Below are 15395 nucleotides of genomic sequence, written 5' to 3' on the forward strand. Positions count from 1 at the left end.
CTATAAAAATAGGTACGTACGAAAATAATAATTATACAATATATTATGCGGTAGAAAAAATAAGTCGAATGTACCTACGTCTACAAACTTCTATTGCAAGATATTAATAACTAATATCATATGATTATAATTCATAGTATACATTAATTATAATTTTTATTTTAACCCATTGCATTTAAAAAGGGTCTTTAGTGCGATAATTTATATATCAAATGGTGATACTCACTGACACACATAGAATATAGCGAATTTGCATTAGACGATAGTTAATAGTCCTTAGAATGTATCTATATACTTAATGCAATCGGCGAATAATTTTAAAAACGTGTGCAATTTAATTTCACTATTTAAAGTTGTTTGTGAATAATCGTACTGAATCTATTTAAAATTATTTGTTTTTAGTAGTGATTTTATTTAATTTTGTTTATACTTTTAAAACAAAATGTTTTGCTTTTGTAGTTTTATGTTGCTATTATTTATAAATTTAAATTTTGAATATTTATATCATTATAAGCAAGTGCGTACCTTACTGCTACAATGTGTAAGCCAAATATATAGAATTATGTTTCTATCATGAATTTAAGGACCTTAAAATATTTTTTTTGGATTTCAAGGAAAAGTGTATTAATGTTACACTAAAAAACTATTCGTATAGAAAAAATAATAAGTTTAATATGCTTAACTGTATAGACGTCTGGTATATTAAATGTTAATGCAAAACTCTATATGCATCCAATCAACAATGTTTGTTGTGAATACTATACATATAAAAACAAACATTAAATATAAATACAATTTATATTGTTATAAATGTATATTGCATATTAACATTTTTAAATAATACAGTTATTGTTCGTTAAGAGGATGTCACACCCGCATGTGTTGTCTCCGTTTTACGAATGTAGGTACAACATAGCAAAAACTGTTTTGCGTGGGACAACTTTTCTCGCACCATATTTGTTGTAGAACTACCAAATTATCACAACACGTAGAGAAGAACTTTATCTGTGCAACAGCGTGATTTTTTTTTAATAGCAATATCCAATCATTTTTCATAAGCAAATGAAAAAAAAACAAATGTTTAGAAGCAAATAACTTTTATTGTATTTATGTTATCTAAAATATGGGCACGCTGTTGCATAGATAATTTTCCATCCTATATGTTCAGAAATTTTGGAGAAACTACTACGAACACAGAAAGATAAAAGTTGTCCCGCGCAAGACAGTTTTTGATATGTTTGTATAAGACGGAGACAACACATGCGACATCCTCTTAATACTTAATGTTTCGTGAACTACTCAAAATATTAGTAGGGAACTCAATAAAATACGTTTATTATATTGATGTATCTAAATGTTGGTCTCCTTGAGCTTAAAATTACCACTAATCTACTATAATTTATTTTATTTGTGTCCGATATGTTTAACAATGTTTGAGTACTTTAAACAATGCTCGAGGTCTGTGTAAAAACTATAGAATATATTAAAAAATTAATTTATTCCGAGCAAATACGACTAAATAATAAATAAGACATAAAAACGTAGAATAAATTGTCTAAAACCCATAAAGTGGTACGAATTTAATTTTATGTAAAAATGGGTATAAGAAAATGCAATCCTTTATTTTTTTTTTTTAAGTTTGAAATAATAAAAATTTCTATTCGGTGGAAAATTAATGGAGAAAAAATTCATCTTTTTTTCATCCACCTATTTTCATTGAAACCACCATCTGGCTGACAACTGGGAATCTAATACTATTTCGATATACGTATAGTGTACGGTACGAGAAAATATAACCCAAGGCGGTTTATTCGGATGTTAAACTATATATTTGAGTGTTTTTTATGACGTATGATTGCTGGAGATTTAAAAATGGTCTGATTCATTGGATCGACCGTAAATGCAAGATCAGTCGTGTCTGAGCGAAGTCTCTACTACCTCACCTCTAATATGGCTCTACATACAAGCCCCATTTTTAATTGATTTGGGTGATTAATGTGATTGTATTTTAGACATTCTATAGTGTCTTCTAAATAATTAGCTCTGGTCGATTTGTGTATGTATTTAAATATAAATAACCGACTGGAAGTTTTCATTTTTATGTTGATTTAATAAATAAAACAACCTTTGTATAATTTGTCCTTATAACATCATTATATTTAAAGTAATTATTTTATTAAAATGGCGATACATACAAATTATCGGACGCTGAGAAATTATTTAACAGCAGATTTCATAGTTTATATTTTATATCGGTTTAATATATTATAGATTGAAGTAATATAGTGTGTGTTTGGAAAATATTTATGTAACTATCTCATCTATAATTTATATTAATTGATATTCTACATAAAGTCATTAGTTACTGTTATAAAAATCATTAATAAGCATATATTATTATAAATAGGATTTTTTTTTTTAAATTTAAAAGTCATTTTTTTTTTTTGAAATATAGTACCTATAACAGTATTATTTTGTAATGTTGTCTGGACAGTGTAATCGTGCAACGCATAAATAGTAAATAAGAACATTGTATAGTGAACATAAACTCTCGTATTATTCCAAGAAATTGCACATAAACTTAAGCTTAGAATCGCGTTTAAGTTTATTCTGACACTATTGATAACACATTTTGGATTTTACACTTCCCAGAAGCTTACTCAAAATAATGGTTAGGTCTACATATATTATGTGCGAAAAATATGTAACATTTATTTTTTACGACCTTAGAAGTTTCAACGACAGTGGCGTTAGGCTATTATTATTATCTACGGTTTTTTGTATAACATTTACTTTTAATTAGTTTAAATAAAGCAGTTAACTGTTTGTTTAAAAAAATGTATAGATTTGTTTGTTGCTTTTATTTGTGTTAGGTAGTTGTGTAGTTTTGGTCGAAATAATGTTTTATTTTCTCTGTATACTTAATACTAATAAAGACATTTAAACATTTAATTAGTAGATATTCAATTATTAGTTGTGTTCCGCAGGCTTAACACGCGAAATTCTACTTTGGCCATTAAGAAGCTACGAGTTGACTTTGTATGGTTAATTAATATATAATATTGTTTATTCAGTTTATTGTATTATAATGTTTTACATTTTGAAACAAAATGAAAAATGAAAATATTTATTTTAAAGACTATAGTTTTTGAAATCGCTTGATAATAATATTATTTTATATATTTAAATATGATATTATTATTGTCTTCGATTTTTTTTTTATCATAGCTAAATTTAATATTATTTTGGTGGTTTTGACGGCACTTGGTGGAATGTAAGACGTAGCGCATAATATCATCAACTAACAAATTATTAAAAAAATTAAAAAAATATTATTAATTATTATCCATATTTTATAACAAACAGACAAACAGTATTTAGACTGATAGACTCTTCAGTTCTAATACCTAAATAATTATTTTGGAATTAAATTATTAAGTAATTAATAATGAATTTTATTTTTATAAAATTGAAACAATTTATTTAATATTTGATTTTTGTACTACCTATATTACGTATTTATCTATCTAGTTTTAAATTAGTACTTAGTTTAATATTTACGTTACCTATTTTTAAAATTAAATTAGCATTGTCTGAGAGAATTTATTGACTAATTCTATAACAATAATAATGCACGAAGACTTTCAAAATGTTTTATTGTATGCATCTGTGCGATTATATAATTTAAAATGTATTCATTGTTTAATTTGTATTTTAACTAAATTTGTTTAAGTAGTTGTTGTTTCGTATTACGTGAGTTTTGTAAGCCTGTTAAATTCTCGGTGTACAATTATTATGTATACGTCCATACGACCATACATATATTATGGGCAATAACCTATAGGTTTCCGTATATTTTCATTAGAGGAATGTAAACAATTTAAATATAATAATATGTTTAATCTGTCAAATTTATAATACATATACTTTAGTTGGCGTCGATTTCAGAACTTTCTCCATCTCTTTAGAAATTATGAAATAAACGTTATTTCTCGTTGTGAATAAACGTTGATTGATTATTTATAGATAGTTGCGAGTTTGTGATTTGGCACTACGTAAATATCCATTAAGTTGAGAAATGTGTTCTTTTGTTATAAGCAAAAATTATTATTTCAATAAGCGATGAAATTTAGTTTATTATCTACAGAATCGTCTGCTCCAGAAACTTTTATTTAATTAATCATCCTAAGTTAATCAATATTATACAATATTATTGTGTCCTTTATACAGTAGGTAATATAATAATATAGGTATTAGTATAAAGTATAATAAACTGAAATCATAATTCTATTTTTGTGTCAGATTGAAACAAAGATATCAAATTAGTAAACAATCTAGTAACAATTTACATGGTACCTACCTACCTACCAACTTACATAATAATATTATTAAAAAAACGAGACAACATTCGTTGAAATCCAACGTTTTGATTTATCACTTAAATTTTTGTGGATTATTTACACAGTAAAGTTGATATAGAAATACAATTCTTTTTAACTTAATTATATACGAGTATGAAATATAATATGATATACGTTAACAAATGTGTATATATTTGAAGTAAATTTTCTTCTTTTGAAAAATATTTCTTATAATAAAACTTTCCCAGTACACATAAAAATTGCATAATATACTCAGGAAAGTTAATAATTCATAAAAACTCGTAATTATCTTATATAATAGGTATAGATAACTTATTATTTAAAGAGGTTTATCTATAAATATTAAATGAGCCTTACGATTTTAGTATATTTTAAATGTACTATAGCTGTATTACCTGATTTTGCCCGGGTCAAAATGAATCCATCTCTTTTTCAGTTTTGCATCAGTTGAAATATATATTACAAACACAATTACAATGATTAATTTTATTCCCTTGTTTGATTTTAAGACGTCTTGTTTTTATCAAATATATTTGTAAATGTTACATGCCATATTTTTGTTAATTATAATAGTATTACAACCTGTAACCAATTCAGGCAGCCATTTAAATAAACAACAAACATATTTTATTTTCGTGAGCCAAAACTAAATTCATGTGTGAGCCACCCTATAGTAACCTATTGGGGTTAACAAAATAAGCTATATACACCCTCCGAGTTTCAAAGGATCTACTGATAAAAATTTTATTGAAAACTGACCATTCGTTTTTGAGTATATAGAGGACAAAGTGGCAAACAGACGAAGAAACATTAATTTTTAGATTAATATTTATTAATATTACCGTTGTAGTATTGAATTAATACAATACAAATTTGTAAAATGTTTACTGTTTATATACAAAATATATAATATGCATATAAAATAGTTTATTGGTTAGTTCAAAAACATATATGTTGGTCTTAAATCGTAGCTAATATTTATGTAATAAATTAGAAAAATTTTTTTTTTTTATTTGAATATTGTGCAAAGCATAGGTACTTAAATATATTTTGGTGTGGACTTCTGTCATTGACATACATTTAAATGTTTTAACTTGCTTTAACCATACTATTTTCCATGATTTGTTATTCAAAAAGAGAATATTTTTAACGACCAGCAAACAATGAAATTTTTATCTTTTCTTTTAAATGCACCCATGAATAAAGAATTCTTATTTTTTCAATGGCAGATGCAATTGAAATAAGTCTACGTATCAAACATCCTTAGAATAAGGACGATATTCTAGTACTCTATACAATTGATTCACACGTTTTTGAATATAATTTTTGCAGTCAATTTATAATATATTAAACAATTATTAATGGAGAATGATATTTATTACATTTATATTTATTTTTATTTACAACATACCTACCATGATTTGAATTTATTTTAACTGCTATTTATTTTACATTTTTAATTGTGATTTATCATTTTCATTTCAAATATTCAATCATTGGAAAACATTAATATTTAAAATTATGCAAATAATTTAACTTAAGAATGTATTATCTTTTGTTGTGCGTTCATCATTTATAGAGTTATTGCTTAGGTATTATCAGTCTATATATCTTATTGAAACGCTTTAATAAAGAAAATAAATTATTCCAAAATAACAATAGATCAATAAAAACGTGTTTTTTTCCAATCCTGTACTGGGAAATGTAAAAATTACTACCTAACTTAATAATGAATATTATGGACGTATAAAAAAAGTATAACATTTCAACAGTTTCTAAATTCTTACGAACAATAAGAAGTAAAAACTTTATTGATGTTCATTGTTCATGTATAAAAATAATATCATATAATCTACAGGTATATGTAAATTAGTTAAACTTAATATTTAAATATTCGGTTTTTATTATTTAGTTTATCATTAAAGCAATCAAATTTTCATAGCGCATAATCATAATAATGATCACATCATTTTTAACCATGATTTTTGTCACACAGTGTCCTTCAGTTGTAAACTATAATCAAGACATATTCATCTTTATTTGTTCGTTACATTAAATAAATGATTATCAAGGCGTATGAAGATTATAGAATAAAATACTCTCATCAGTCATCGCGTATGTAGCGTCATTAAACTTAAATTTAAGATCAAGGTAGGTATTGTTGAATGATTTATTAGAAATAAAACACTTATTTAAAATTTAAATAATGATGAAATTATTCCATAAAAATGTTGTCATCTCAAATAATAAGATTTAACATTTTAATCTTAGGTTTCTCTCGCATCACATAATAGAACTATATAACTTAATAAAATAAAAATAATTTCGAATAGCTTATCATTACTGTTAGATATTATGTTGTTTTACGAACACATAAGATGTGATGTTAAAACGATAACTTTACGCAGATATTAGGTATTATTACACTCCGAAATACTATTCTGATCCCTGTCGAGAATAGTTTTTAAATATGCCAATTTACATATTTGTACCATTATTTTCAAATTTAAACAACACGTCATAATATCAGTACTCTTAAATAAGTAAATATTACTACCTAATGAAAATACGAGTAAAACAAAAATTGAACTTTCTGAATGCATATCTAATAGTTGTTTTCTGGGTAGTACCTACAGGTATATATTATAGGTATGCCGCCAGGCCACTACAATATTATAGTGTTATAGATCTATGCGCAGTTTATATGCTCATTCTATGCTCATTCTCGAGAGGCTTTTACTTTACAGATTAACATGATATTATCAAAATTATATTGTAGTATATTATGTACGGTCGTACGGATAACTGCAGTAGTGGACAGTGTATATACTTACGATTAATGCACTGATTTCACTGATACGACTGATGTATGACAAACTGCACGCTAGATATTTAACTTAATTATATTTTAACAATTTTAATTTCAATGACTAAAAATGTAATGTATAGTAAATTTGATTTATTTTACTGTGATAAATTAGAATATACCTATTCGTTTATTATGGTAGGTTTTGAAATGTCCCTTGTACAAGTCTGGGGCTACGAACAATAAGCATATTATCATGTACTCTTTACTTTTGCCGTGTTTTAGGAACAGAAGACTTAAGATTTGTTCATCGCCTTCCTCTTCTTCAATTATATTTTGTTGAAGTACTAAAGTGGAACGTCAAGTCTTTCATGGTGTAGGGATAGTTGGTGATATGCTGAAATTGTAGTTGACTGCGTGTCTGCGTGCAATTGACTGCACCAAAAACAAAACCAGGGCTGCTCTACGAGAGTGTCGCTGCAGTTTGCTGCTTGTTGTATAGTCGGCTGCAGGAAAGAAAACCGTCGCTTTACCCTAGACTCGTATACAACGGGAAACATTGGACTCGTTTAGTTGGACCGGAAGTTACGAGGATCTCAAATATATTATTATGTACGAGCCAGTGGTGGTCAAATTAATTTTTCATTGTGGGAGGGGGGGGGGGGTGCCTGATTTTATAACACGCACTGTCTTATCATAAAAAATATAATTTACGGTTATAAGATTATAAATATTGAAAAATGGGTTATAGGGAACTCTTCTATTCTTTACTCTTTCCGGTGGAGTTTATTCGCACTTCACACCACTATATATGCACATATCTTTCTCCTCTCCCCCCCATTTGACCGTCATTGGTATAGGAGACTCGTTCCGATGGAGTTTCTTCGCACTCCATACAGTGGACGAATACGACGGACGCGGAGAAATATTTCGACGATGACTGCGTTTACGCCAGCAGACAGTATAGGTCTGAACGACGACGACGAAGACTCGGAAACTGTCGCAATTACCCGTCAGCGAGTGTGTACCGCGCACAATATGTTGATCGAACTCATACCACGGTCGAGGTGACAACCATCCGCATTGTATACATATACGGTGATACGGTATAATATATTCTCGAACCGTGGGTAACCGTGATATTTTCGTCGGGTCCAGGCATAAAGGGAAAACGGTGTCCGCCGACCGCTTTCTCCAGTCGGTTGACCGTACCACCGTTGATTAATCAGCGTCCGTATACAAAATTTGAGTAAATATTTGCGGAATACGGAGGAATATGCGCCGAGTGGTTTCTCGGGATGACTTCTTTCCCAAAGGCCTCTCTTAGAAACGGCGCCGCATCGTTTGAATAATAGACGTTCAGCACCGGAAATCACGTTTGTCGTAAGCCGTCCGGAATACTTTTATTGTATATTGTACTGTTATCGGATGGCCGATCACGGCCAGTGGCAACGCCGGACGCATCGCTTGAAGTTTTCAGTTTTATAAACTTCCTCAGTATAGTAAGCCACGAGCCTCAGATAAAAATAAAAAAAAATTCCAGAAAACTATCGGGGATGAGACATCACTTGCTCTGGACGAACCACGAAAACACACCACGGTAAAATGCATAATGTAATATAATGGTTTCGAAACTTTTTCGTACTTGTCTCGACCGAGCGTGCGGTGTCGGATGGCAATGGGTGGGAGGGTGGTAACGACTAATGAATTCATATGAACATTTATTTTTTATCGGATAACTTCACAACACTCGTAACATTTAGTAATAATGTTACGGGAAAATAATCCGTTGGGCACTAATTATTTTTGATATAAACACTTTTCTAAAACGTCTTGCCATCTTGGTCAAAACATATTTTTAGATTTAGGTTACGTGTATTATATTATATGTATTTGAAAAAAAAAACATTTGTGAGTATAGGTATCGCGGTACATACAAATTTGAGAGCGTCGCTCCACCTGCACTTACAGTAGTAGCGGCACTGCTGCCTATAACTAGGACAAAAGGAAAATAAATTAATATTAATTATACTCGGCAGGTCGGTAATTGTAAACTGCCATCATGTTTACATATGGGTCGTTAATGATAGAGGTGATAGGAAAATATCTTGATGGGCGAATTGAATTAATCGTCACCCAGTATATATTTACAACTAATTATATTAGGGCTGTTAATTATTATCTTATAAGCATACAAAGATAAGAAAATCTAGTAATTAATATCCAAGAGATTATAAAAACACTTGAGATATATTTTTATCACTGCATCTGCTGTGTTCATCCCTTTATGCTTCAGTACTACTATAATATAGAGATTTAGTAGGAATTTTGAAATTAATGAGCCAAACTATCACCTGCAGTGTTGTATTATTATTTATTCATGCTCACTTTATATTTTATTTTTATGCGCATTCAAAACTATAAAACTGTGTAATTTATGTTATCTGTACACTTGCGCACAGGCCTGTAAAAAATTAAGAAATAACATTTTAATAGAATAAATGTTTTATCTACATTTTATAAATTATATAGCTTATAAAAAATATTTATTATTATTTTTCGTTAGGTATCGCTTTAGTGGTTTCCAAAAACATATGTGCAGTGATCAAAGTGTCTTAAAACGATAAAATTAATAAACCGAGTTTTATGTGCCAATACCATTAAATTCTAAAAAAATTCAATCAAATAAAAAATGAATATAGTACTTTTTTAGAGTATAAATCCAAGTATGATAGTGAAAATGTATGTAATCAATTACAAAGGGATGTAAATATAAAGTTAATTTAGTGGGGTGGGATTAAATATGTTCATTTAAAATACTGGACAGGATGAAATAACTTTATACTTTCTAATATGCTGGAATACTGAATAATACACATCCGGCTGTGTTCATGATATTTTTTACGTATGATTTATAATATTTCCATTTGAAAACGATATATTTTCTAAAAACCCATTATACAGCAAAATTTATAATTTTATAAAACGAACAAATTTTTGACGATATGCATTTTTTGACCATCGATGGTAAATCGATCGATTATCATATTATAGATGTAATTGAAATATCTTATTACAAATGTACGTTAATTCGTAGTTTTAACTTTTAAAGATAGAATATGATGAATAATTATAACATGAGTTTTAATCTCTTAAAACCTAGTACACATCATGTGATGATTTAAAATTAATTTGAATTGATTTTGAATTATGACACAAAAGATTAAGTCTTGCTTATTACGAGATAAAAAGTTTACATTGCAGAATAATAACATATTATTTTCTAAAGTTAAAAGTTTTCTTTTTGAAATTTCGGAATTTAGTTCCGTTTAATAATAACAACAATCTATTTGTACTCGGGACGTTTTATGATTGAGGTTAAAACCACTTGTATATTGGATGTCAATAAAAATCGTGTGTCCATAATATTTTTTCTCGTTACATTAAATAATTAATTTATTCCTATATGTCCTATACTGTAATGGATGGTGTTAAGTTTGAATTCAATGATATAATATCATTAAAAACGATTCTGAGCGAAGACAGTCAGTCAGCCTATGATATATTAATATTACTATGTATATTTGATGATATTATTGTGAATAAAGTAATTCATATATAACATATTCACGTAGAACCTTGTTTTAAATTGTCAATCCTTAGCTATAAAAGTTGAATATTTTATAAATTTTTAACTACAAAATCATTTTGTAAAATGTTATCAAAAATCAAATTATAAATGCTTATAAAAAAAATTGTGCCTATGTATTTTTAATATTTTTCAACTGCTATTTAAGCAATATATCAGGATCCTTGTATTAAATTTTCACGTTTTTTGGAATGTCTAAAAAAAGAATGAAAATCAATCTCTCATTGGAAGAGAGTGTTCTCACCAGTTTGAAGTTTTACAGGTGATACACATTGTTGCCCAATATGTCGTTGCTGTCGATTTCCGCTGACGAGACCCCTCAGTCCACAACCGCTTTAATGGCGCAAGTACTTAGTGATAGAGAAAAATCATTCGACAGCCGTAAAAATCAATGATATCAAGTGTTTGCAAGCGCAAAGACGATGAAAATCGATGCCCAACATGGCATTTGAGACAAAGTCCGCTTCCATCACGGAGATGCAAGTTTTTCGGATTCGTCGTCGGCCGAATCGACTAGCAGCGAAGAATTGACACCTGCCGCTGTATGAGCTAGCGACATCGACTCGCTGTTACCCGTCTCGTCGAATTTGCCACCTGTTCAGCCGGTCGATTCCGACGCCCAGCCGTTAAGTTCGATACCGAACACTGCAGAAACACAATTAATCGGTGATGCCGAGTCGGAAAATGGATCGACAAAGCCGCTGGACCACGAGACGACCGGTGGTTTACAGGACACGGTTACCCGAGGCGGATGTGGAGATGCTGCAGCAACTGACACGATAGTAACCATGGTCCGACCTGGACGTCGCACACTGTCGAGTCGGGTGAAGAGATTCGCCCGGCGAATGTTTTGTTGCGGTGTTCCCGAAACAGACCGTCAAGTATAGATTATATAACGTTTTGTGAGAGGGTTGGGGCAGTGTCTTTTAAACGTCGCCGCAGTCTTTGCCCCCCTCCCCTCTCACCTTTATTGCGCCTGTGTAATACGCTACCGTTCGATTTTGTACCGAGTTCGCTCTTTTGTGTCCGGCTGTCTGGACGCCGTTTAGTTCGTCGGACACTTTGAACAAATCCGTTTAGGCTCGCCTTTTTTTGGCGTTCGCCCGGTAGACATTTTTTTGTCCCCTTGTTTGCAGCCGTTTCGTGCACCTTTGGCTCTTCGCCGTGTTTTGCGACACGTCGTGCTCGTGCTCGTTTCCCCTAGTAATACGCGTTTGTTACAAACGGTTTGTACAGCTTTTTCTGCAGCGGTAATATACCTCCGACCGCGCGGTATCGCCCCGTTTTGTGCCTTATATCCGCTGTGGAATTAATAGTCAATGATCTGCAGTAGTGGTTACTTCTGCCCTCCGCTTAACTCCTTATAATCGCCTAAGATAAGCTGCAGTTACTGCGGTCAGAATTCTAGCCCTGGATCAAAAGAAGTGTTTATGTAAAAAGATGATACCTATAAATTATAAAATATATGGCTAAATTGCCATAATCTTGTGTACCTACATTTAGTATTCACACTAATAAACGTTATTATTGTTATGTAATTAATTTGGTATTTATTTGATATTATTGAATTATTAAGCTTTTGATCAATGAACAAAAAATGTTATCAACGAGGTACATAGAAAAAACCAAAAACATTGCGATTTTACGAGAAGAAAGATGTGTAATAAAGCTCTCCGTGGATTTGGATTTCTCCAATTTGCTTGGTAATTTTATATTTTTCTCTAGAATGTTCTATTTTAGAATATAGTTTTGCCACCCTCGTCAATCTTGCTCAGTGACGTTCATTCAGACTGTATTGTTATCAGTATTATGTGTATTCTATAATAATATTAGCTAACAAATATAATATTATATTGTATAATATACATATATGCTATTGCACAGAGTCACTATATTTCACTATAGGGCATAATATATTATCAATACAAATAAAATATTTGTAACGTGTTCAATACGCGCGAGTATACTTGATATATAATGTTACATAATATGACAATTGGAAATTAAATATTAATTTTAACGTAAGACACTAATTATTTCATGAACTTAGAACGTTTTTTTACACCATTTTAAGTCACTAAAAACAACATTTTTTAAAAAATTAAAATATTTATAAGTTCTAGGTACTAGGTTATAAACTACTCGTCCGAAATTGGATATTTATAGATCAAATACTCAGAATAATTCAAATAATATTAATAATTTTTCTTTTGTTTTTCACAGTGGTTTTGAAAACTACCGGGAAATTTTTACTTTGACCCCCCAAAGTACCAACTAGATTCACTTTTCTATCAGAAAAGATACTATTAAAGAAAATATAAGCATTATTCCGGTTCTAAGTAGGTAATAGGTTTATGGATATAATGACATATTATATTGATATGGTATTGTAAAAAATATAAAAATATGATATACTAATGTATTATTATTGTCGTTCTTATAGACGTTCGAACCAAAAAATAAAATTGAAATGTTTGTTTGGCCATTGGGTGATATTATCGTTTGCTGTTTTAAATGTAAAAAATATTAAATGTTCTACTGCATAAAAAAGGTTGGTGGTTTTCTAGTGATCTGTACATATTTTAGTGAATGATTCAAATATTTTTTTCTTCCGGAAGATATGGAATTCTTGGTATTGATCTTATGTTGTACTTATTTAACAATACTTATTAATTTAGTACATGAATATTAATGCATATTATAGAAACCTTGAAAATACATAAGGACAAAACTTTATAGGTGCGTCTTTTTATAGGTGTGAATTTGATGCTTTGTCGGACTTCGTTCAAATTAGTCATCAACATTTAAAAAACCAATTCAAATTATAACTTATGATTTTCGATTCATCCAAAATTATTCATGTATGGAGTAAATTTCAACGTGTCGAGTAATTTAGATTTTAGAAATGTATAGTTTGTATAGTTATGACACGTTATAGGTATAGGTACTCAGTTCTCACTATATAGTACATATAATTGACATACGTGTCCTTGTTAATATTATTTGTATTTTTTTTTATTAAACAGATTATGTTTTTTTTTTTTTTAATAAAATTAACTTATATTATGAATTTATGTTTTTAATAATTTATTTTCGTCAAATAAATGAAATAAAATTATGTAAGTCACTACAACGTAAAAATATGATGGCTATTAAAAATCAGAGTAAAAATTGAAATATTTTTTATTTTTCCTGATTTTCTTATTTTTAAGCATAAAAAAAATTAAATGAATACCTATATTTTTTATTAGAATAAAAAAATCAGTATCTACTACCTGCATGCTAAACAACTAAACAACCGTATAATGAGTTATAAGATGATAATATAGTTATGTGCATGCCGTGAGTGGTGTGAGGAGGAAATCGGTAATTTATTAGTGATTTAAAATTTTTTTTCAAATTTTTAATATGATAAATTAAAACATATAAACATTCAGAATATTTTATAATCAGATTTCAGACATAACTTTAAAATACGTAATGTTGTATCAATTTGTAAATTAAATTCTTTGTTTCACAAACATTTTTCTATTTATAATGATTGTTCTGTAAAATGTACTTTGTATTATTGTTGTATGACATTAGTTTGACAGTATTGCTATGAATAATTTAGTACATTGCAAAATGCAAACACTATAATACCAACACGAATAGAATATGTATTACATGTCTACATAATAATGAGAAAGGAGCACAATAGATCCTATAAATTTAGACGCCTTCCATGTTATTATACTAAAATCGATATTTAAACGAGTACCTACCTAATATGACTAGACATTTTTAAGCAAAATGAATACAAATTGACTAAAATGAAATTGACTTTAATATTGTAGCTTACGTGTTAGCGTTTAAGTTTAAAATGTTGTTGATTTCATTCTTATTTAATTTAAAATAAAATAATGAAACAGTTGGCTGAACTGTTGAATATTATTATATTATATTATATAACTATACCTACGATAAATATACAAATATTGCGACTCACCTGCGTATTTATAAACGTATTTATTATAACTATTATATTATTTAAATAAAATACTATATATTTTGATAAAGTCCTTTTTTGTTATAGTTATTGATTTGGATATTGTATTTTTTTTAGAAAATACATTTATAGAAGTAAACATATTACAATATATAGTAGTTTTATAATATGGTATTTTTATCGATTAAAAAGTGAACTTTAGTTTCACAGACGATGGTGCAAGTGTGTTTGGAGTTGTAACTTCAAGATTACTATTTATTTATTAAAACCACCAACATATTTGTACATAGACTTTAATTTTGTTGAACATAGTTAGGTATAATATCTATTAAAAGCTATACAATTTAATAAATAATAAGTTATTAATTAACTTTTCTTCTTTTATACCTATACAATATAAATCTGTCTCAAAATCGCTCTTAAAGTGCAATAATAAACACTTTACAAGTTTAATATCAGACCATAATATTATAAATTCGTGTACCTCATAAAAAAATGTAGTCATTTGACGAAGAATAGCGTACCTATACTTTTTAAGCTTAAAGTTTAAATCTACCTACTCACTTCATT

The sequence above is a fragment of the Metopolophium dirhodum genome, chromosome 9 (genome assembly GCF_019925205.1).
Source record: "Metopolophium dirhodum isolate CAU chromosome 9, ASM1992520v1, whole genome shotgun sequence".
NCBI lineage: Eukaryota > Metazoa > Arthropoda > Insecta > Hemiptera > Aphididae > Metopolophium > Metopolophium dirhodum.